Source organism: Amphiura filiformis, chromosome 13 (genome assembly GCF_039555335.1).
Source record: "Amphiura filiformis chromosome 13, Afil_fr2py, whole genome shotgun sequence".
Lineage (NCBI taxonomy): Eukaryota > Metazoa > Echinodermata > Ophiuroidea > Amphilepidida > Amphiuridae > Amphiura > Amphiura filiformis.
In genome coordinates this window covers 61,635,613-61,662,731 of record NC_092640.1, presented here as the reverse complement: position 1 = coordinate 61,662,731, position 27,119 = coordinate 61,635,613, and the positions used below count along the sequence as shown (strand labels likewise).

The 27,119-nt window shown below is 36.2% G+C and overlaps 1 protein-coding gene across 1 annotated transcript in view; it reads left to right on the top strand.

Annotated features, from left to right (window-relative positions):
- LOC140168619 (uncharacterized) overlaps positions 1-27,119 on the top strand; it is a 367,911-nt gene that overhangs the window by 133,091 nt on the left and 207,701 nt on the right. The gene's annotated exons all lie outside the window — the stretch shown is intronic.

Genomic DNA, 27,119 nt, shown 5'->3' with positions numbered 1-27,119 from the left:
AATATTAGTTAATGCATAAGCTATGATGTGGATATAAAATAAAACAACTTATTGTATCAATTTTGACTATATCGCCCTGCACTACAAGCAGGTTGCACCCATCACCTGTGTATGTCTACAATCATAGATTGAATACAATAGCGTTCTTTTCAAACATTACTAATCTTACAGATATGAGTGATCAGCATGATATAGTTCAGTGGATATGTATCGCGTGAACGCTGCAGTGCAGGGCAATATAGTCAAAAAACGACCTTTTTCACCTTTTTCAGATTAACGCCCTCCCCCAAAGCAAAAAAAAAAAAAAAAAAACGAACCAGTAAAAAAATCGCATTAGTACGCTCATGAAGTAGGCCTACTCATGCAGAAATATCTTTAAAATTGATCATTTTATTTGCGCGAAATGGTAAAGTGCGATTGTAAATCGTCCCATTGAATCACATAGTGATTTGACGGTTTACCATAGTCTAATACTGAATATTAATACAAGGAGTTTCTTTAATTTAGAAATGGTAAACCGTTGACAAAATTCATAATTTAGGCCGATTTGGTGTCAACTTTTATTTGGAAAGTGTTTTGTTTGAAAGCTTGTTCAAAACTACATCTAATTTTACTATTTTATGTTTTGTTAGCTCTAACATTATTTACATTTTACTGATTTTAGCAAATGTAAATCGTCTGTCGAGATTTACCATTTTCATAATCACGAGAATGCAATGCGCACCCATATATCACGGAATCCCGTAATTATTTCAACATGACAGCGTGGTGTAATGGACAGTACTTCAGACGGTGAAACGAAAGGCTAGTGGTTCGAGCCCCAACAGTTTCACTTTTTTCTTCTTTTTTTTTGTGTGACTTATTCAAACCAGTAAACTTTTCTTCTATATTCATGACAATTGACATTGTGAAACACGAAAATAAGTTTTAAATCCCTAATTTATCTATGGCATGATAATTGATTGGTTTTTTTAAATTGTAATAAAGACACACATAGATCCGGACATCTTTAAATGTCATGAATATGGGTAATATAGCAATTGTCATAACCCTTTCCTCCCAATTTTTGGTCATGAGAAACTGGACATTTTTGATGAAAAGTAGTGTAATGTTGCAAATTACCACAACATATCACCTTTTTTGTGCTAAAATAAGTGAATGGAAAGGTTTAGCGCGCTTCGTTGCGCAATTTCCCATAAAACATGCCAAAAATTAGGGCCATCTGATATGCCACCGGGGACACCAATAAATAAAAAAAAGTTTCTCAGCCTATACGGCATGCAGACCTGGTAACGGGGCAAAATTAATCCCTCTGGCTCGGTTTGGCTCTTCTATGTCTTACAAGGTGAAGGATTAGACATGTTTAAATACTAAATTGAACACTTTCAACGCTAAACTAAACACATATACACTTAAAGGAGGATTTCCTGATCCTAACATCCTTTTTATGACATTTTTAGATATCCACGAAAAAAGCGTATTCCCAAAATTTCAGTTGATTCCTTATTTTGCGTTTGCGAGTTAAGGGTAAATAGGAAAATAAGAACAAATAAAAGCAATTTTTCCTCTACTTTACAAGACCAGGGACAATAAAACTTTGATGCTCAAATTCTACTTCAGTGCCAATGAGGTTAAGGGAGGTGTAATGAGCGAACCGTGGTTTGGATTCCAGAGGAGGGTGTCTGTAAAGGCACATGCCATCAGAAAATGAATAACTGAGATCGCGCGCCAAATAAACTTACTGCAGTAATTTTCCAAGTCTGTAAAAAAACAGACATAGGTGGGAATCGAACCCGGCACCTTCCGTTTCTGAATCAACAGATAGTATCACTAAGCCAACTTCCTATCTGCACTAAAACCTGTGATATTAATTCTTGATAATGTTTAACGGAAAAATCAATACTAATGTACGATGTCATTCAAAAGCAAATAGAAGTCCCACAACTAAAGTAGCAATCGATAAATCTGCTCACTCAATCATCAAATAATCAATCGAAAAATAAATAAATAAATAAATAAATAAATAAATAAATAAATAAATAAATAAATAAATAAATAAATAAATGAATGAATAAATGAGTAAATGAATAAATGAATATTAATGAATAAATGAATAAATGAATAAATAAATAAATAAATAAATAAATAAATAAATAAATAAATAAATAAATAAATAAATAAATAACAATAAAAAGAAATTATAAATTAGTTTTTCAGGCCCAATGAGGAAAAATAAAGCAGCATAAGAAAAGTAACGAACGCGTGGTATCGATTCAAGGACGATCAGAACAGCAACGAAGAAACAGCCATCAAAAATGAATAACTGAGATCGGCCAAATAAAGCACTGCAGTAATCTCAATGTCAAAAAAATATTAACCTTTAACGTTACGCAATATTGGCACATCGACACCCGGCACCTGTCCACGGGTAAAGATACTGCAATAGAAAGACGTATCTATCCCTAAGTTAATGGTCATTGACATTAACCAATTCTTTGTATACCAACACCACTGCCATATTAAATTCTGATCACATTTCCCCAATATGAAATTTTTTAACGTAAAATTTCAATTTTAATTTACTTCATTAAAGTTTGGCGGAGCAAACTCACGAAGGCCTGCTTTGGACACACTAAAACCCATCAGCAACCACTCGGCTAAATTGTCTTGTTGGAATCATTTGGAACTTATTCGAAAATAAATAAATAACATAAATACCATAAATAAATAAAAAATAAATATTTTGGAATATATTTAAATAAAAAATTTATGAATTAATAGCGCTCAATTGTTGTTAAATGAATAAAAAAATCAACGATAAGCATATAACTGAATCTATATGGAAATACATTATATCGATTTTGACACGTGCTTGTGTCTCAGTAAATTTCCATAAATCAATAAATACTATAAAAAATACCATTTTTCTAAATACACGTTCGATAAATTTATCAATTACATAAAAAATCCATTTTAGACCCCAAATGTTTTTCGAGGCCCAACGCTAAAAGATTAGAATCATAAAAAAGAAACAGTAATCTTTTGCACGGTCTAATGTTATTTATACATAGATTTTTAACGTTTTTTCTATCCTTATTCTTGCTCAATTAAAAAATATTTTGATATAAAATTTAAATACAATTCTCTGATCAAACTACCAACGAAGAAACGGGCCACAACGCCTTGGGTATCACGAATAGTTATATATGATGTGCAGTTAATATTCATTTTTTCTTTTATACAGAGGATGCTTCAAAAAATATTTTCTTGATATTAACCCTCTCACGTTACGCAATATTGGCAAAACAGTAACACGGGCTTCCACGGAATGATACTGCAATAATTTAGACTTATTCTAACAGCAAGCGTTTCCCTAGAATTAATGGTCATTGACGAAACCAATTGGTTATATACCAGCCGTATACCAGCTACAGTCAACCTATACAAAGAAGTATATTATTAGGCGTTGACGCAATCATGAATGCGGGAAGTATAAAACCATAGTCGCCACTCGTGCACTTGTTTGAGTCCACAGGAATTCCGAAAACAGTCTTCAACCCCGAATTCAGAGGTCGAGTTTGGGTTGTTACATGCAAATTCAAACTAATTATATCATGAAAAACCCCACCAAGAGGACTACGATACTTATTCAGAGCCAATCTACATTCTGTTATTTACAAAAGCCGACGATCAAAGTAAAATTATAAAAGGAGCAAGACCAGATATCAACGTTAAATCACGGTAAGCCTAAAATCGCATCGAAAACGCCAAAATGCAGTCACAAAATTTATAATATTACTAAATCACCACAACGAATTGTAACGTAGGTATGCAGAAAAGAGTTGTATTAGCAATAACAAAGTATGTGCAAAAAGATTTGTCTTTGGCATGTCGCTTTTTTGAAATATCGCCAAAAATATGAAATTTTGGAAAAACGCCCCAAAATTTAAAACAAACACGAACCTTCCAAAATAAATATATATTAGCACTCGGCAGCCCAGTCACTACCTGTCGCTGTGATTTGGGGTAACTCGTTGCTTCCCTTCTCCAGATACCTGTACTTCAAGGTCGCTCATACCCCATGCCTTAAGAAAATGGCAGTTGTTCCAAATATACAATACATAATAGTGTATAGTGCTGACATGCAAAGTTTAGATGTCTCGTGGCAAGCATTAAAATTGGGTATCGCTGTAAAATGTGTCATAAAAACAGAACGGCAAGTGCCAATTACTTTGTCTTTTTCACACAAGGCCACTAATGAATATATCATGTGTTTTAAATCCTAAACATTCAATCTGGTTATAAAATAAAGATGGATTCTTTGCACTATATATTGCACTTTTTGGACTCACCCTGTATATTGCTTGTAGAAAATAAACCCCCTGTTTATGGACTGAACGTCTAGTGTTTTAAGTTGAGCACTATAGACATTTAGTTCATGAAGAGTGTGTTTAATCTTTTGTAATGAATTTGTATGCAACTTTTTTATGCAATTTGCCGACAACTTAAATGCACCTTTGCATCACTTAAAGCCATATTATAACATTTGCTGTTGAGGACGCCCTCACTGATTTTTAAAATTCATTTTTTACACGATTATATTGTACTTTATTAAACTAATATACCCTGCAAAAATCAAGACTCTAGGTGCTGTAGTTTTGTCAAAATCCGAGATTTTGAATAAAGCGCCGGAACCGGCGTCTTATTATTACGATGGAATTATTAGTCGAACGCATACACGATGTTCATAACACACAGTACGTACACGGCGTATGGGACGGTGATCTACACAACAAAGGGTCGTACCATAACATGACCGAAGGAGTGGTACGTATTGGCGACATACGCGCTGGTAGTAAATTCCAATTTTCTTTGCTTTGCCGTAGTTGTTCGGCTCAAAAATAAAGGGGATATATCTGACAGTAAAACTAACATTTTATGTCAAAGAATTGCTAATCTATTTTGTATGATAATGTTATAATATTGCTTTAAGTTGCAGAAATCCCGGGCAGAAATCTTAACACATTCACATTGTGAGAACCTTACGCTACTGTGTGACAGGTTAAAAGATGGTAGAGACACGTGTGCATTTCATTCAACATTTAATAAACAGGTTCGTGTACTTTTATGGAGTTTTCAAAAATGCAATTCAATTAAATGGAATGACATTTTAAATGAAACCTATTACCTTTCTCAGAAAATCAAATGGATTTTTATATTAATATTATTATTACATTTTACAGATATTAGTTTTCGCAATTGTAGGCACCTGTGCGCATTTTATTCATTTTTGCAGAGTTTGTATTCGTTTTTGCATATCAATATCATCAATACCATAAACTTAATGACATTTATGATCCTAGTGTGTACTTTCATTGAGCTGTAGGTAATTTAAAAAAAATGAATAAGTGAAATACAGTAGTGAACCAGGCATGAATCAATTTTCAACTTTACGTGCATATTATCATTAGATTGATAAACTTTGCTCTAAGGACTGTTAATGTCAAAAATATAATTTTTTAATATAATTTGTCATAAAATTTGTATTATGTCGCAAATTTCAAAAATTCAAAATTATTTGATATCAGTTAAGGCTATTTCTCGTATTCAGAATGCAATTTGGTATGTCTGAGTGATGTGCACTCAGCTCTCAGCCCTTAACGTCAAAAATGAGTCAGTAAAATGTGTGATTGTAACGCGTGATTTGTAAAAGTTTTCAGAACTCGAGGGGAGACAACCCCTCTACCAGCAACCCCTTCCCCTCAAGCCTGTCTTCGCTAGCTGATCTTTTAGATTTTACGTTTGCTAACGTGCAGTGACTTTTTCTTCTAAAATAGCCCCTGGGTGGTATGCGCCGTGCATTCTCTAAATTCAGTATTTCCATCGTCAACCGTGCAATTGAATGGGATTATTTTGAAATTTTAAAACGCTTGAAATATCACAAGCAAATAGGCCTATCTTAATAAATAATATAAATACAAGCTAAAACCGTTGGGGTTCGATAATGAACCCCACAAAACTAACCGAGTATATGGCAAATGCCATACGGCCGAGCGGTTTTCGAGAAACACGACTAAAAAGGTGGCTACATGTTATGCCCATAGAAACAGGCAATATGACAAAATCTAGGAACATAAAGGTTGGCCAAATCAGTTCATACTTTGTAAGATTGATGTCCAGGGTGTCTCAATAAAAAACAGGCCCTGTGGATCGGGAACATAACTTAAAATATCAGCAGTAAAATTAAAACTTCCAATGGTACAATACACATTAACAATATGTGCTGCATTGTAGTTTAGAATTGAAGAAATTAATGAAGTTAAGGGTTGACTAAGCCTTGTTGGTCGAAACAGCCTAAAAGATCGATTTTATTTATCTAAATCAATATATTATTGAAAAATAACACATTGATGTTTTGCAAAACTTAATTTATTGTTGTTAATGAGTTATGTACGTTTTACAAAAGTGATGTTGTTTCATCCCTTTTTACAACATTAACATAACTCGAGAACCACAGGACCTACAAAGGTATAGGGGGCCTATCTATCAATACTATCACCTGGACATTTCATTTTGAGGGAACCATTATTTCTTTTGAATCATTAATATTTCAGCCACTTCAATATAAAGTTCAGCCCTTCTATTGGTTGACAAATGTATGAACAGCGACATTTTCATGTATTTTGGTGGTACCTGAGAGCACATCAGTCATATCTAAAACGAGGAATGTCCTTCTGATATCAATTTTTTTAATCCCCGATATAATGCCATTTGATGGCAAATTATTAAAGATTGATATTTTTGAAATTTAACAGTCTTCGAAGTAAATAAATTTAATGATATGTACGTAGGCCTACTTAAAGTGTATGTAACTGAGGCACAAAGCCGTCTGTCATATGAAAATGTTGACCTTTCATAATAGATAAAGATTTTCCCCCAAAACACAAAACGACAACAACAAAAAAAGGGTCTTTGGGGGGAAAAACTCGATATTTTTAATAATAAAGGTTAAAATTTTCAATTGATGGTCGGCTTTTCATCCCAGCTACATACACTAGGTACATGTCATTAGATTTATGATGTTTACTTTGAGGACGGTTAAATATCAAAAATACAAACAATATCAAATTTTAATAATGTGTGTTATATCGCGAATTGATATCAGAAGGACATTTCTCGTATTCAGAATGCAATCCGATATGCCTGGTGTGTTCTCAGGTCCCACTGTGCAAACGTTGATATCCGAGCCCTTAACCCAAAGAGAAACGTGTGAAAAACATTCTTTGGGAGATTGATTGATTTTGAACTCCTACTCAGCAACACTTGGCGTTTCCTTGTATTTCTTTTATAATAAACTATAGGCCTACACATTATTATTAATGTGTATTACCCCATTGGAATGGTCCAAAAATGTGTCTATTTGTGTCTTCATGGGTTTTGAATCTTTAGAATCTTTTTTATTTTACTGCCGATATGCACCACTTTCCATAGGGCCTATTTTTATTGAGACACCCTGTACTGGATGACGTATTTTCACATGCCAGACTAAACTCACCTGACCCCCCTTGGTAGGGAGATATGGGTACCCCCTAATTTGGGGCTTTTGACACCAGAAAATTGTTGTGAAAATAGTTGATAGTTGAGGTTATTTTTCTATCAGCAACTTCTCGGTTCAGTTTTATTTTGAAATATTTGTACAGAGCACTGTTTATTTATAATATAGAACTTGGAATTACAATAATTGGGGTCTTGGATTTTCTACCGGGGGTCATCAATATTACCCCTTTTTAGCATTTTTAAAAAATGTTTAAAAAGGGCAATTTTTAAAGCCCTTTTTTGAAAATACACATCTTAAATTTTGGATATTTCTAATGTTAACATTTTGAGGCTATATTGGTCTACTCCAAACAATAAATGGTTGATTAGGCGGTGTAACGAATTTGCATAAAACTGGTGTTTCTAGACAATATTTTTGCCTAATAAATTTCTTGAATATTACATTATAAGTATATGAGGAAACTGGACGTGAAAACTCTATTTGTTTTGTTTGAAATGCTAACTTCTTTTTTCATATGATGACATTATTTTAGAATTGTCTAAACAGATTAATGCCAAGCCTAGACACAAAACAATTCATATTCGGTATCTGAATGCATACCAGTATGGCTGTTGTGGCTGCATGGGTTTTCCACCCACTATTGGGGTTAGTGAATAGTGTTGGTTGAGCACAGAATAATAGTCAATTTGGCACATTCTGTTTCAGACCCCACTACATTCACAAGATGTGTATTCAGTCGTGAAAAGAGTTATTGTTTCAAATGTGGTGTCAGAGGACGAATGTAGCTTTTCATTGATATGTAACAAAAAATTTCCAAACTTTTGCTGAGGAGTTTAATTAACGTGGGCGTCAGTTGCAAATTGACGTTGCGTTTGCGCAGTTACAAGGGGCGTATACAACAATTCTATTTAGCCTACCATCTGGTTTGAAGTGGCCCTACGTCACTTCCAGTATAACGAAGAGTTTGAGACCTAGTGACCAATGTGGTGATTCGTTTTGTAGACTGTTTGTTTAGAAAGAACGATACATCTCATTGGTCTAAAATGAAGTGGTGACTGAATATTGTTCATAATTTTCACGTTTTATTTCTCATAGATATCACTGAATATCAGTAATATCAGTTACTTGCAACTATCGACGCAACCTGCATCAGTTCAGATAGAGGAGCTATATAAGTTTTTTGACGAAACATCTGAAACGTCTCTATACAGCGACTAATACAAGTCTTTGTTACGGTGAGTGCATTACATTACTCTTACATTGCTTTTATATCATACCGCCCTGAATGCCAATAAAAATTCCTTTAAAAAGGAATAGGGCGAGCAAATGAGGAAGTGTCAAGATAAAAGTGTAGTTATTTTATTGTTTGAACTGTTTCTTTAATTTTCATTTATCATCATTAGCATTTTTCTACTTGCCTCAAATTACAAGGACTATTTAGCCCATTTAATCTTGCAATGAGACTGTACAGTGTATGGTAATTGTAGCCTATTTTTCTAATCATGTTGACTATTTGATTCTGACCATCATATGATTATAACAGGCTGTACTGATTGGTGAGCCATTGTTTACCAAGTGATAAGGCCAGGCACATAGGAAAAATACACTGGATATTTCACGACAGCAAATTTACTGGCAAAAGCCGAGGCCAAATAAATCTTAGTTTATTCTTGAACACGATTTAAGCAGTGACCTTCAGGCAAAATATATATTATCCAGTAATATACTTCTAGTGCCCGTTTCTATTCATCGTGATGTATTCTTCTCCCGTGCATTATTTTCGCGAACTACCCTTCATAACCCCCTTGACAAGAAACAAAATTGGCGCCCCTGCCTCCACCCGAGAATATCTTAGACGCGGGGGTTTGATAGTCTCAATATTTTTTTTAGGTGAGGCCGATTTGGCGCCCCCTAGTGGTAGCGCCCGGGGCACGTTGCCTCCTTGCCCCCAGTTACGCCACTGCTTACAGGACAGGAGAATATATCGTATATGTATATACAATTCCGATTTAACGACGCTATTACAATATCATGAACATGTAATATTAGTAGCTTGGAACGTCAAGTATTATTTCAATCGTTTATATACCGAGTGTTTTTATATGTCAAACAGCTCGTCCTATTTATACAGAAACAGATAACATGCATACATGTTACTTACGTCAGTGAATTCGCATCAAACATAGGTAAAGTTACACAAATGTTGGCGAAACATATCAGGTATTATAGGGTACATGTACGATGTAACAAAGAAATTGCAATTGTTCAAAATGTACATACAATGGCGTAGCGGTACATGTTTAAGGTCGATCGCACGCATGACCGCAAACACAAAGGTTATTTCCGCGACAACGCAATCCCAAACACCTTTGAGAGCCAAAAATTCTTTTACATTCAAATAAGTGGACTTAAGGAATCGGATAGCAACGTTTGCACAGTAGTTTTTGTGGTACCTGAGAGCATGTCAGACATATCAAATTGCATTCTGAATACGAAGAATATCCTTCTGATATAAAATAATTTGATATTTAAATTTGTGATATTTAACAGTCATCGAAGTAAACTTTATAAATCTAATGATATATACTCAAAGTGTATATAGCTGGCACTACATTATTTCTTTTCTTTTTTCACATTGCTGGTATTAAATATCAAATGGTCATAATTGGCGGTCACTTCAAATCATCCCCAACTGAACGAGGTTCAGGAATGTCCTCTCATTGTTAATTGTTGGTTAACCCACCACTTGAACAGGATTTAGCCAAAGCAAACAAAGACTTAAGCTTTTTACTAATGCTATACATAAGTATAAGCTTATTATCCTCTTCAACAATAGGATTAATCAATTTTGACAAAAGGAGTTTGGACTTCGGATGCAGTTCGTAATACAACTTCCGCCAAGAGCATGTGGCAAATCGATTTTATGTATTGTGTATGTATCATATGACGCTCGTATTAATTGTCTCTATGCGCTGGAGAATTCAACAATATAAATAATGGTAGCTCTATTATAATACACATTAATGATTTAAGCAGATAAAATTCCAAAATATAATACGTTTTCTGCCTTTGCTTGTCACGTGGTAGGCCTATGTTGAAGTTGCGATTACATGTTTAAATAAGTTTCAAATGAATATAACAACAAGACAAGTGGCCGAGTGGTCTAAGGCGCTAGGCTCCTAGAGTACTAAGCGGTGGGCCGTGAGTTCGAACCCCGCCTCTGCCAAACTTTAATTTCGTATAGTTTGTGGTGATCAGTCAATTGGCAGGGAAAATCAAGCAAATATTGCCTCACAACGCCTCTGGTAACGCCCTTTCCTCTCAATTTTTCGGTCACTCGTGGAGGAAAGCCTCTGGATGAGAAAATCCGCATCAGACGTGGGGCAGCTCCATCTACCGGACAGAATTTGTCCAAAATTGCCCTGCGCGTCTTCTATTTTAGACCGTTAAACACCTTAATTTGGGGGCAAAAATAGTGTAATTATCACAACATATCACCTATGTTTGTGCTAAAATAGTGTAAAATGGAAAGGTTTTGCGCGCTTCGTGCGCCCTGAGGGGGTACTCACACGTAAATGGGGTATGGGTATGTGCGGCGGTCAAGGGTCCCCTTTTCAGGCTCCCCGGCAGTTCCTTAAGACCCACATTTGGATCATGCTCCAGTTCTTTTTTGAGCCTCAAACTCTGGCAATTGTAGCTCTTTAGCCAAAATATGGAAAATTTTGGAATTTTTTAGCTCCAAAGCCTATAATTTGGCCCAATTATAGTTCACAAGACCCACCAAAAATGTTGAAATTTCAGTTCATCAAGCCCCTATTTTTCCCAAAATCAGTTCTTAGACCAAAATTTCAGTTGAATGCCCCCGGGTTCGTGCGCAATTGTCCCAGTAAAACAGGCCAAAAATTATGACCTTCAGGAACATTTTCATCGCCGCTCACCGCTGATATGCCAAGGAGGACCTGTATGGCATGCAGACGGGGGCAGCTTGATAACGGGGGCAGCTTGATAATCCCTCTGGCTCAATATCGGGACTTTTTATAATCAAAATTTACAATACTTATGGCCAAATTAGTGTGAAAAAGGCTAAAAGCGCAACATGTTCAAGGAAACCTTTATTTATTTGCGATATATTAGTAGAAAGGAGTCCAGATTAGTGAATTTTTCTTTTTGATTTTGAGAGCATTAGTCAAGTCACATAAAGTAGTGCAAACAAATAGGTTCTGTGTACTTTTATGGAGTTATCAAAAATGATAATTCAATTAAATGGAATGTCATTTGAAAGGAAACCTACCCTTCAGTAAATCAAAAGGATTTTTTTAAAATTATTATGACATTTTACAGATATTAATTTCGTGCAATTGTAGGCACCTGTGTGCATTTTATGCATTTTTGCAGACCTTGTATTCATTTTTGCATATCAATACCATCAATACCATAATGTTAATGACATAATGATCCTAGTGTGTACTTTATGCCGGGACTTTATGGAGCTGTATGTAATTAAAACTAATGACATGTCAATTAAATGAATTTGTGAAATACATTAGTGAACCAGACATGTATCAATTTTCAACTTTAAGTGCATATCATTAGATTGATAAACTTTACTTCGAGGACTGTTAAATGTCAAAAATATCAAAAATTTGTATTATATCGCAAATTTCAAAAATTCAAAAAATATTTGATATCAGTTAAGGCCGGCTATTCCTCGTATTCAGAATGCAATTTGGTATGTCTGAGTGATGTGCTCTCAGCTCTCAGCCCTTAACGTCAAAAGTGAGTCAGTAAAATGCGTGATTTAAACGGGTGATTTGATTTGTAAAGTTTACAGAACTCGAGGGGAGACAACCCATCTGCCAGCAACCCCTTCCCTCAAGCTTGTCTCCGCTAGATGATCTTTTAGATTTTTAAGTTTGCTAACGTGCAGTGAATTTTTTCTTCTAAAATAGCCCCTGATTTATCTTTAGAAATTGTCAATTTAAGTATTGTTTTGTAATTGCTGCAGCTGCTTTTGTCTGGTATTTTCCGAAGTAAATATAATCCACCTTAATGGTCATTTTTCTCCCTCTGCTTTTTCCTTTTCAATCCAGGTTTCGCAATCTTCAACAGAACAATGTTCCTCAGATTCCCAGCTGTACTGCTTGTGAACATCTTGTTCCTCAATGGCACCTTCATAATCTTCGCTGAAGAGGTGACCGGTGCCGGTAAGTAATCTTTGAATTAAGCCTTCGGGGATTGCGATTTCCCAAATACGCGGCTAACATGTAATTGCGCATAGGCCATACTGAAGAATACAATCCGTCTAACTCTGAAGTACAAAGTACCGACGCGGACGCACACTACGCACTGTTAACGCGCTGTATACGCGCGCGTTGTCACTTTGTACTTCAGAGTGGACAAACTGTAGACAGTAGAGAGTACGTCCAAACCGGCATCATTTGATCCCACGATGGTTGCGCTCGTTAAAGTAGGATTAGTTACGCAACGGGATTAGGCCGCTGGGCATCAACCTACCGCTGGCGATTGGCTAGTCTCCTCCGCAGCAGGGGCGTAGCCAGCTTTCTTGGTCGGGGGGGGGCAAAATAAAAAAATTTTGGGGACAGACGAAAAAAATTGCAGTTGCATCATACAATACATAGAGACTGTATGTCTTCGAGCTTCCCGAAAAAGGCCTTATTGGGATGATGTGCGCTCGCAGCGCGAAAAAAAAATGGTATTTTACATTATTTTCGCCCATTATCCGGCTGAAAAGGGCTATATTGTTACAATGTGCGCGAGTAGCGCGGAAAAATTTGTATTTTACACTATTTTGGCACTGAATTTTGCTAGAAAAGGGGCTCCTTGCCCCTTTTCTTTTCCTTTGCCCTTTGATTTTCTCTTTAATTTTTTGTCAAAGGGGCACTTTTTTCTTTCATTTTTTGTCAGGGGGCACTCTGCCCCCTGCCCCCACCCCACCCCCGCTGGCTACGCTACTGCTCCGCAGCAAGTTTGGTTACGCTCCCTCCACACAAACAGTCTGCCAATCGCCACTTATAACGCCGTTTCTGATTGGCTACAATCGATAGATAATGAGAACCACTCAGCATATGCACATATTTGTTCAGCAAGTTTATATAACACAATCAAATATATCAAACAAACAATTTAAATGTCAAGCTACGATATTACGTCATGATATGCAGCTTTATTCCTACAAAGATATTAAAACAATTCTATTAAAATATGCGCAAAGCAATTGTAACCTCAGACACATTTTTGTCATTACGAAATGTTATCTACAAGAAAGTTTGAATTATTGCACTTATTGCGTTCGTGGTATGTTGGGCAAATTGTTACGTCGAGAACTGACTCTGGGGTTAGCTGCAAGTTCCCTGCGAACCGCTGCAATATTTGCAGCTGAACGTCCATTCTTGGACGTCCGCTCCGTGCTTTGCATCTATTCACCACACTTCCGAAGTTGTGAAAGTTGTTCGTATGTAGAGTTATGGTAGGTTTGGGCGTGACTCTTGACGCTGCACTTCTAAAAAGCTTTCTGTTCCTAAGTATACCTCTGCCATAAAAGCTCTCTCTTGTGTTGTGACTTGCCTTATCTTGACACCTTGCAAACCTATTTAGAAATAAGCCACAAAATGCACGAAGGCCTATTTATAATTCAAAATTGCTCCAAGTGAAACCTTTGTAATTGTGTAATTGTTATACTAATTGTTGGTCAATGACAGGAGTGAAGTTCGAATACATGACAAGTAAATGGGGATTAGAATCGATTGTATTTCGTTCATGCATGTGAAACAATTATCACTTTTCAAAGACAAGCCAACCGTGTTTACCAATTACATGCTTGCCTATAAACGCATATGTATGCCTTACTCTTTGCAATTAAGTATTAAGTCTATAATTAACTTTAATTTCTTTTGCGTTCTTTTTAGTTTGGTCCAGAACTTATAAATGTCGTATATGAAGAGTTTGGTTCCAACTCTAAAGGCTGCTTTGTGTAAAGTTCATTTGAAGATATTCCTAAGAGTAGCAACAACCTTGCCAATCTAATAACATTGGACCACTAGAATAGATATAACAAATTTTTGGTTATCAATAAAAAAATAATTGCAAATCTCTTTAACTTCCCATGTGCGAAGAAGAAAATAATGAATATAAAAGAAAAGTACATTTTTTGTTCCAAAAGGAGCTAAATAAAATGACAGGCATTTTTAGACTTTACATTGGAGAAATTTTAGGTGACAAAATAATGTTGAAAATAGTTAGAAAATACGTTACAAACAGAGAGTTACAAACATATCCCTTCCAATCGTTAAATGTCATTAAAACTGTGACATGTGACACAAGGCAGCCATTAGATTTAGCGCAGGTTGGAAACCGACAAACTCTTCATATTTTTTTCTTACTTTTCCAGGTCAATGTTGTCACAAATGCCCGCCATTTTGGACCCATTTCCAAAACAGCTGCTACCGTTTCTTTGGTACTGTCAAGAATTGGCTAGAAGCTGAGGGACATTGTAATTTATTCTTCGGCGACACACATGAAGGACACTTAGTATCCATCCATAGTTTAGCAGAGTCTAATTTTGTCTACGCACTCTGGCATTACTCCCTAATTAAGTCTTCTCAATTGGAGTGCACTGTAAACACAACCGAGCCGGCAATCATCGCCTCTCCATTGCAGTCCATCTTGATTGGTGCGCATGACATAGGCCACGAAAATAATTTTACCTGGACGGATGGTACTCCCTTTGATTACACCGAATGGGGCCTAGGGGAACCGTCAAATAGCCATAATCTAGAAGATTGTACCCACTATGTAGATGCACATGTCCGTCATGCGTGGAAACCGTGGAATGATCTTCCATGTGACTACGCAATTCGTTACCCTTTCATTTGCAAGATTAGGCTGGACTGATAAGGACTGAACATCGTCATGTACCTATTGAGCGTCAATTGGTAACAATAATGAGGCTATCCCAAAAATAATATCCCATCCATGTAACAGTTTTTCAAGTGACCATTATCCATCTTTGCTATAATGTCCGGCACGATGTACACTCACCGCAAATTTGCTACGTAATCTTTTTACCGAATTATTAGGTAATGCCAGACCACCTTTGCTATATTAAAGCCACAATGTACACGCACGGACAATTTGCTACGTAATCCTGTTACCGAATTATTAGGTAATGCCAGACCACCTTTGCTATATTAAAGCCATAATATACACGCACGGACAATTAGAATTTGCTACGTAATCTTGTTACCGAATTATTAGGTAATGCCAGACCACCTTTGCTATACTATTAAAGTCATAATGTACGATCTTTTTTCAGAATTTACCTTTATTTTTTTCAAAACCGATTTTTTGGCATATTTGCTATATTAAAGCCATAATGTACAGGCACGGACAATTTGCTACGTAATCCTGTTACCGAATTCTTAGGTAATGCCAGACCACCTTTGCTATATTAAAGCCATAATATACACGCACGGACAATTAGAATTTGCTACGTAATCTTGTTACCGAATTATTAGGTAATGCCAGACCACCTTTGCTATATTAAAGCCATAATGTACACGCACGGACAATTTGCTACGTAATCTTTATTAGGTAATGCCAGACCACCTTTGCTATATTAAAGTTATAATGTACGATCTTTTTCAGAATTTACCTTTATTTTTTCAAAACCGATTTTTGGCATATTTGTAATACTTACACATGTTCTAACTTAAATCTATGAGCAAACTGTCAAATTCGTCCTATTTGTAGTAAAACGGGACGATTTTCTGTTGGTCCGACATAAGTCATAATTTTTCTAGATTATGACTTTATGTCGGCCACGATCGCAAACCGTAGTCTCGTACAAAACTATAGCTTGGTTACGCTCCCTCCACATGTGGAGGGAGCGTAACCAAACTGGCCGCGTAGGAGATTAACTCTGAGGCCGCACTCGCTGTCCTAATCCAAATAGTGCGAGATGTTTCAAGTGATAGAGGTGAAGATTATGATGTTGTTTCTTTGCAAATTGTCAATGTTTTTCGCGTCCAAATGTATTGGGAACTTTCATAATGATTGTATATTATCATTTTAGAAGAAAAAAGAAAAATCTAAAAATTTAAAAGATCGTACATTAAGGCTTTAAAGCCATAATGTACACGCACGACGATCAATTGGAAATTTTGACCTCTCATATTGAAGATTTTTTTCCCAAAAAGACCTAATTTTTTTGGTGTTTTGGGAAAAAAATTTCAAAATTTTTCATATTGTATATCTCCAATATGAAAGGTTAAAATTTTCAATTGATCGTCGGCTTTTCATCCCAGCTACATACACTCTAAGTACATATCATTAGATTTATAAAATTTACTTCGAGGACTGTTAAACATCAAAAATTTAAAAAATGTAAAATTTGAATAATTTGTTATAAAATTTGTATTATATCGCGAATCTCAAAAAATCAAAATTATTAGATATCAGAAGGACATTCTTTGTATTCAGAATGCAATTCGATAATTCTGGTGTACTCTCATGCTCCCACAAAAATACGTGAACATGTCGCTCAACGTTAATATCAGATCCCTTAAAGGGGCACTTCGTGATCCACAGCCTCATCCCCCACTTTTCTCAAAAAAGTTGAGATTTTTATATCACTGGAAACCTCTGGCTACATAATGTTTATGTACAAAATATTTCTTGCAGATTAATTCGTTTAGCAAAGATATCGTGAAATTTGAATTTCGTTCTGGTGCACCAGAACGAAATTACAACGTATTGTCTATGGAGCAGTGTAATACACATAATCATGCATAACTCGCAAACGCAAAATCGGAATCAACTGAAATTTTGGGAATATGCTTTTTTCGTGGATATGTACTGAAAAATGTCATAAAAAGAGGATGCTAGGATCACGAAATACTCCTTTAACTTGCCTTTTTAATAAATTTGTAAATATTCTCAGTCATCCAGGTAGATAAACATAATAAAATGAATATAAAATCTGTTCATCTGGACTTACTATTTTTGATAGCGACAGTATCGCGTCTCATCCAAGACGCATCATCAGGCTGACTGATCAGGTTGTTGACTATTGATCTGTGACACACTTGGTGGTATGACGTCACAGGAGAGTCGCCGGGGTAGTTTCCGGATTGCTGCGTCGTAGATCCTTGACAGGTTGTGGCGAAGTCATTTGAGGACAAGGATGTGCTAGTGCTCGACAGAGAACATAAGTGGTTTGAAAGAGGGGTTAAGGAGGCAATACATGTCCGGCGGGAGGAACCTTCGCTCAACAGAGGAGGGGGACTTCGCCCCAACCTGTCAAGGACCTACGACGCAGCAATCCGGAAACTACCCCGGCGACTCTCCTGTGACGTCATACCACCAAGTGTGTCACAGATCAATAGTCAACAACCTGATCAGTCAGCCTGATGATGCGTCTTGGATGAGACGCGATACTGTCGCTATCAAAAATAGTAAGTCGAGATGAACAGATTTAATATTCATTTTATTTGCCTTTTTAATGCTATGTGACATGTGAATATTTCGGCCACCTTTTAAAATGTTGTGTTTTTGGTTATTAGTACTTTTAAGTTTGTACCTTATACAATCTAATTATATGCTTTTATTGCTTTGTGACCTATAAAATTTCAGTTACTTGCGTTTGGGGAATAGTAGTTTTTACCTAGCTGGGGGGGTTTACACCCCGCCGCTAGGTATTCTTATGCTATCCGATTCTTCTTTCTGGCAACAAAATGCACATTTTTTGCTCTAGCTCAGACATGCTTCGGCCGATTTTGACCTAACTTGGTCACAAGCATCATTGACCACAACCATACATGTCACCTGACTTTTAATGGGTTAAATGTCACTGAGGGGTCAAATAAGCCAAAAATATGAATTGAGCTAAAATTGTTTTTCTTCCTACATACAACATCCTACAATGACTTCACTTGCACATAAGAATCGGCTATATCCAGTGTTTATAGGGTGCACACAGAATTGAGGTCAAAGGTCATTAAGAGGGCATTACTGGTATAAAACCAAATACCTGTAAAATGCTTCTTGTGCCACAAATTACATACATAGGGCCTGCACTTTGGCTCGACATTTGAAAGGGGCGTGAATTCATTTTTGGATACGCCCCTATTATAATTAGGTAATACTCGACTCACACACATTCCCTATATGTATATACATGTACCACATGTAGTAAATCTGCCTGCTTTATCTGTATTGTGCCGTTCTTAAGCAAATACGGTAGTTAAACACGATTTCATCAAACATTATAACAATAGCTCTTTTACAGTGTGCAATCATCCCGGGAAATAATTGGGCAATAATAGAGGATGTGCGTGAAATTATTGATTGGCTCCATATTAAGGAATTGAACCGGTGTCCTTCACCGTAATCATGGCGCAATGCAGTGCATTCAATCAAACGTTGTCGTCAACCTATTTGATCGTATAGTGCATTTGTTATGTGTGTGAGACGAGCTGTCGCGGTAGATTGCAATAGCTTGTAATCATGCTTTTGTTGAATGAATTTGAGTACTCCGCCATATTTACGGTATGATACGTCATAATCTAGGTGATTATTTGCATTGGATGTCTTGAATACGCTGGCGAGGTTGTGTAATAATCGGATTAATGCTATAACAGTAGGTGAATACAAGTTTTGAATATATCGCGTTGCAAAGTTTCATTCGCTACTTGCACGGTTCCGCCATTATGCACTATGTGCGGGAGAGCCTCGAACTGGCAGCATACATGAAAGGAAGAATTATGTAACCTTACACAGAACGTTATGACTAGTTCAATTCCCATTCATGTATTCTGCCAGTTCGAGGCTCTCCCCGCACATAGTGCATAATGGCGGAACCGTGCAAGTAGCGAATTCAGTGATCCCAGCGAAAGTGAAAAAAAATCAAATTGTTACTTTTTTTAAATGAAAACAATTGGCAAAAAACCCAAGAAAACGGCAGTATTGACGAAGTTGAAGCCCCATTCAAATACATGTAGCTAATTTATATATACTGTCAGTATATAAATTACAAATTCACGTAAATGCATTATTTTTTGTCTTAAATAGGCCTACACGGCTTAGGGCTGAACCACTAGCAGAAGACACCAAGTTGATGTTTTATGACCTTTGACATTCTTTTGTGGCGAGTGACATGGTCAGTTCAATTCACGCCGAGTGTCCTTGACAGGTTTAACTCTGCTTCAGTGGTCATGAAAGAATTCAAAAGATAACCTCTGCCCCAACAATCCCAAGCAATTGTCTGAAACTGCTCTTCGGATGATGTATCATAAGAACTCAGTCGTCAAATGATGATAGTCATAATGGCCAAAAGATTATTACTGACTATATCATTGAAGACTGAGTTCCGCAGTCTTGTACAAAATCTGAATTTTGATAATTTTTACGATCGTCCGGATGAAAAAAAATCACTGAACGGGCCGTTAGTTTCCTCCTCTCTTTACACTGGCAATATGAATCAAAGAAAAAAAAGAAAAAAAAAAAAACAAGAAAAAAAAAGACAAAGAAAAGAAACAATAAAAGAAAAACAAATATGAAAAGTTCGAACAATATTTGGTTTATAAAATTAATGTGACCGTGATGAGGCTCGAACTCACCACCTTCCGATTTAAAGTTCGAAGCGCTAGTATACCAAATTCTGATGCCTTACCAAGTGAGCTGTGCTCCTGAGATACGAAATAAAAATAAAATAATACAATGTATACCTGCTTGTGTCGGTAATTGATTTACTCAAATTCCATAATGGTACAGTGCAACAGAGCAAAAATGCCCAAAATTTAAAAGCTATATAATTTATGACCACTATACACTACACATAAAAATACTAATACAAGGGAATTTCAACGTAAGAATCCAAACAATTAAGTACCAACATGCACAGCATTGTCCTTATATCACATTTGTGTTTTTAACAAAATGTTATCACACCTCTACTGTGATTGGCAGCTGCACAAGGCATCTCTTTGATAGTTGATAATGGCCATCCATTCAGCAAGTGGCTACTAACTGACCTTGACAGGCTTGAATGAGCACTGTCATCTGCTACAAAACCATCACACTCTAGGACCTGGTCACTCCATAATGCTACAGGGAGCACAGTACTTTGACAATGGAGTGAAAGACTATTATTATTGATTAGGCGCGGATTTTAAAAGTACAGCTCCTATGCGTGTATAGCAAAAATCATGTAACTAAAGTACTAAATGCATTCTGCAAAATGCGCTCTGACCAATTTATAAAGCATTTCATTAGCTTTAATTTGACATATTGTTTGACATATTTGGAATTATGGTAAATCATTAAATAAAATATTTATTAATTAATCAATTTTAATGCAAAATTCTAAATTTAATGCAAATATGCATATTTCTCTGACAGAATTGTAGGATTTGACAAGAGCCACCTTTCTTGTAAGTTTGATTCTTATAACATACCGGTATCGTATTGCGTCCCGTTATAGTTGCAGAAAAAAATACGCGTGCAGGACACACACACACATACACACCCACCCACACCCACCCCCAGAGGATCGTACCGTTTTACAATCGTATAACATTCATTGGCGCTAGTAGTAGTAAATTCCAATTTTCTTTGCTTTACCTCACTTGTTCTGCTCAAAATTAAAAGGGGACATATCTGACAGTAAAAGCTTACATTTTATGGAAATTATGTTTAACTATTTGCTTAAACAGCACAAAACAGATAAATCAGACAAATTTACTATACATAGGCCTATACATGTATGGTATGCCAAGGACTGTTTAAGAATATAACATTAGATTTATGATATTTACTTCGAGGACTGTTATATATCAAAAATGTGAAAAATATCGAATTTTAATAATTTGTCATAAAATTTGTATTATATCGTGAATTTCAAACAATGAAATTTATTTGATATCAGAAAGACATTCTTCGTATTCAGAATGCAATTCGATATGTCTGATGTGCTCTCATGTCCCACAAAAATACTATCGAAACGCTCAAAACGCTCATTCCAGATCCCTTAATTTGGTTAATTTCTTTTCTTGTTTTATTTATTTTTTTCTTTATTTTTCTTTGATTTATATTGCCAGGGTAAGGAGAGGAGGAACTAAAGGCCCATTCAGTGATTTTTTGATTTTTTTTCATCCCGGCGATCGTAAAGATCATCAAAATTCAGATTTTGGATACTAGATTGCGGAACTCAGTCTTCAATGATAGTCAGTAATTTTTATATTTTGGACATTATTATGACTATCATTTGAGGACTGAGTTCTTATGATCCGAGGAGCAGTTTCAGACAATTGCTTGGGATTATTGGGGCAGAGGTTATCTTTTGAATTCTTTCATGACCACTGAAGCATAGTCAAACCTGTCAAGGACACTCGGCGTGAATTGAAAGACCATGTCACTCGCCACAAAAGAATGTCAAAGGTCATAAAACACCACTTTGGTGTCTTCTGCTATCTAAAGGCCTATGGCTGATTTTTACCTTTCGTCATTGTCATAGATGTGCTAATATAGCTTGCTAGTGCAGTGGTTCAGCCGAAAGCCGTGTGTCTAAGACAAAAAATAATGCATTTACGTGAGTCTGTAATTTATATACCGGTACTGACAGTATATAAATTAGCTACATGTATTTGAATGGGGCTTCAACTTCGTCAATACTGTCGTTTTCCTGTTTTGTTTTTTTTCCTTTTGTTTTTCATTAAAAAAATTTATAAACGTAACAATTTGATTTTTTTTTTTTTTTTCGCTGGGATCACTGAATGGGACTTTATAGCGCGGATTATTCCAAACTTGTTTTTACCTACTGCTATATAGTATTAATCCGATTATTACATAACTTTGCCAGCGTATTCAAGACATAGGTTATGTAGGGATAAACTGTACAAGGGTATAGAGGCCCTGCATGCTTTTATCGATTGGCTCCAAACAAAGGATTTGAACCGGTGTCCTTCACCGTAATCACGGCGCAGTAGCCTACAGTCCATTCAATCAAATGTTGTCAGTGTGCGAGACGAACGATGTATAAATCTGGAGGTCACATTATCACTTATCATGCTTATTGTAAAAAGTTTGTCCAATGCATATACTGTGTGCATTGTTCCCGGGTATTGTCAATGCAGTCAAGCAAACAGGTATTATATTCTGAAAAGGCCGCTATAGTATATTCACAGGGGTGTCTTGAATGGCCAATCATATGGGACATAATCAAATTGCAGTGACTGCTTCCTTTGTTATCACATGTCAGTCATCTTGTGATTATTGGACCATGTAAACCTGCAAAAAACGAGCCAAAGTGCAGGCCCTATGGCACAATGACGTCACCTGCATATATGTATCGGCTATACCCAGTGTCTAAAGGGTGCACACAGAATTGGGGTTAAAGTTCGTTAAGGGGTCATTTCCGGTCAGAGTTTAAAAAGCTTAAAAATTTATATCTGCTACATGCAACATAGTATGTTGATAACAACTTGCACTGATGCATGGTCACTGGCCAGTGTTTGTGGTCAAAGGCTAAATTTTTCAATAGCCACTTGTTAGCATTTATCCGTTTTTGCTTACTGCAATTTTTTTGTGACACCTCAGGACACCTTGTAGATAGGAATCATAGCTTTCCACATGCAAGGGACAAACTTGGGTAATCTAAACTTTCATATCCAGGGTTCAGAACCAGAAAGTTGTAACAGTATGACCAGCTCTCACAAAATGAGCATAAAGTTGGCTCCTTGCTTTGGTCTTCAAAATATATTTCCTCCACAATGTGTTTTGTAATTAATAATGGACTCTATCTTCTATAGTGCCCTGGCGAGTTTGTGCTCATTTTGTGGGAGCATTTCTGGCTATCAACCCCAGAATTATGCTTTTGTGTACTACATCACATGTCATAGTAAATCTCTTATCACCTGTTAGATGGCTAACCCTTGACACTTCAGAGAAGTGGTTTCATTAAAGGCACAGTTATAACTTGCTGAAGTTTTAACATATCATTGCTAAAACTTGTGTATTATATTAAAGCCCGGGTATAAAGGATGATAAGGATGATATTAAAGTGTATTTACATTATTATACTTGAGTCATGTACAATTGTCCATAAAAAGAATGTTGGTAAAAAACAATTTGATAAATATGATAAATTAAATACTTGGAGGGGCCGGGGGTGGAAAATGTGGTACAAAATGCTGAGACAAAATGGTTGTGGTAAATTCTTCTTCCTTATTAGTGCTGGCCTCATATGTTTGAGTATTATCGTACTGCGTACAGACAAGCTGTACTTATTTCATGTTGGCGGGTCATGCTAATTTAAGCTTGGTATGGACAGTGCAGTTATTAAATAGCGAAAATTAATTCTTGAATGTGCCTTTAGTAGTAAAACACTTGTTATCATGTATCCAAAGTGCCAGTTGGTCTTTAGTTATTATAGTATTGGCCAAATGGATATTTAGTTATGTTTCCTATCTGAAAGTTCATTGATTATAACTTAGTCTACTTTAGTAGACCTTTTTAATTTATCATCCCTGTATTCTCTTCTGATCCAACAGCTATAAATCTTGGTAGCCCACTCCGAAAACCGCTGTCCCCTGAGAGCCACGCCACCGAGAAAAAACACCTTTTTTTTCTGGGCAGAGCAATCACTCAGTGGGGGATGTGTTTTATGCATGGAATGGCATAGGAGTGTGAACTTTTATTTAAAAGGGAATGCAAAGCAGTCTAACTATAACTTAGCTAATGTTGTATGTATGAGTAGGGTAAATTACACTTGCTCTATGAATCCAATGGCTTGGGGGAGGGTTATATTAACCCATTAAATGAAGGAAGAAAGAAAGAGTAGTCAGTAAAATAAATAAATATATAAATAAATAAATAAAATTAATTACCGGTAATTAATTAATGTCAAAGGTCATCCAACAGGTCAACTGGGGTCGAAGGTCATATGGGGTCAGCGGGGTGAAACAGTATCCTATCAGCTGGGGCTTTATAAACTTTTGTGCTGGTGATTGCAATATTAACCCTTTAAATGAAGAAAGAAAAAAAGATATAGCTGATATAATAACAAACCTGTGAGTGTCTGTGTCCTCATGTTTCATCATGTAGTATTTATCCACATGTGGCCATAAGATTTTGGCCACATTGATACATTTATGTGTTTGCTATCTAAAAGTATATTTCCTGGACATCTGTAGGGGGTACAGGGTTCAAACTTGGTGAGAACAAACTTAATGATCAGGGGAACATTTTGGAACACTTTGCAGGGGCCAGGTCAAAGGTTATCTGGGGTCAAATCTCATAATTTGATTTTCTGGATATCTGTAAGGGGCAAGGGTGAAATTAAGGGGCAAGGGTGAAATTAAGGGTGATGGGAGCCGTTTGGCCCCAGAAGCTCTGAAATGGCCCCTGGTTCTATCTCAATTGTAGTTGACCAGGGGACACTTTTCTCACAAAACTAGCCCCCTGGATAGTGAACTAAATTCAAAGCAACAAGTGCTTAATTTTACTCATCCAGGACATCTTTATTTTTATTGACCCTCTTGGAAATGGCCCCTGGATCCTTCCAATCTTGGTGAACCAGGGACCATTTTTTGCCAAAGTGGCCCCTGGTTCAAGCTCTCTTATTTTCACCCTTGGTAAGGGGTATGGGGCTCAAACGCACTAGTGACAACAAATCTCATGACCAGGGAAACATTTTTCAGGGGTCAGGTCAAAGCTCATGCAGAGGTCAAATTTTTCGAAACGCATTTTCTGGGTATCTGTAAGGGGTACAGGGCTCAAACTCTTTGACAACAAACTTAATGACCAGGGGAACATTTTGGACTACTGTGCAGGGGTCAGGTCAAAGGTTATCTGGGGTCCAATCTTAGAATTGCATTTTCTGGACATCTGCAAAGAGTACGGGGCTCAAATTTGGTGAAAATAAACCTCGATGACCAGGGGAACATTTTTGGAACATTTTGCTGGGGTCAGATACCTCCAAAACACCAACATGCCCCAGCTAGGTTTGTGGTCTATGACCACCATTTGCCACTAGTTAAGTTTGTAATGGTAGGATTCAAGTTTGTAGTAATGTAGTTTATATACTTTGTATACTCCACTCATGTGTTTATCCTTTGGAGAACAGCGCTAAGAGGCTTTCTTGCACACTAGCGCTTTATAAATGTCTTTTATTATTATTCTTATCAAGAAAAACTGGTGTAATGTTCTGTACAACTATATACATGTAGAAACGGTGAGAAAAGGAGGAATGATATGGTTTGTAGAATTGTGTTTTCGCTTAAGGATTTGAAACAAAAGGAGAAATGATAAGGTTAACTAAAGACAAAATGTTAATGTATAATAGTAGAGATATACTTTGTGTATTTTTGACAATTTTTGCATTTTTCTCAAAAAATAATTACACACTGGTAACAAAGTTATGTATATTATTGGGGCAAGGAATCAATTACTACACTGAAATTTCAGTGACTCAAGACAAGTGGTTCTATATGATAGGAAATGAGGTACCGGGTGAGGTACATCCTAGCGGTACCTTATTTCGTATCATAAATAACGAACCACATGCCTTGGGTCACTGACATTCAAGTGTAGTAATTGGATTCCTTGCCCTAATAATATACATAACTTTTGTTAGCAGTGTGTCATTAGTTTTTGAGAAAAATGCAAAAATAGACACAAATTTATCGAGGGGTGTAGTACCCCCTTAAGATTGTAGTGGTGTAAGTAAAAACAAATTCCTTTGAAAAGAGAATTATTATAGTAGAGATATACTTTGTATATTTGAAGAGCTTTGTTTCAAAACCCCTTACATCCACTTGCCAAATTTTGAGAACACAACAAAAAATCATCAAAAAATCACTGATATATGGAGGTTTGCAACAAATGCAGTTTTTTTGTGGAATGCTTGGGTAGGATGAGCATCCCGACAAAAACTGCTTTTGTTGAAAACTCCGTTATATCAATGATTTTTTTGATGATTTATTGATATGTTCTCAAAATTGGGCAAGTGGATGTAAGGGTTTTGAAACAAAGCTCTTCATTTATTAAGAAGATTATGTGGTGTAAGTAAAAACAAATTCCTTTAAAAAGAGAATGATAATAGTAGAGATATACTTTCTGTCGTTTTATCTTTTCTATTTCGGGAGCTCTATTCGCTGGAATAGTGTGATGTCATAATACAGCCTGCATGCCTACTTTGGTTCAAGGACATGTTCCCAGTCATGCATGGTTCCTATTGACTTTGTGTTGATCAAAAGAAGTTTACATCCACCTAAATGGCATTATCTCAAAAACTAGACAGTTTTAAGAGCTAAAAGTTTGTCCAGTTATAATAATTAGTAAAATAAATCATAATATCCTGCTTACATGTCTTAAAAATGTGAAGTTTTGTCAGAAATTATCATATTCTTTTTACCAACTGGTTGGTTTCCAAAAATCCAATTGGTCATACTGTGTAAACATGGTACACAGGGGACTGTCCTTGAGGGCGCACACCACTAAATAAACTCCCATTGAAATACGTGTAAATATACATGAAAGTAAGTTT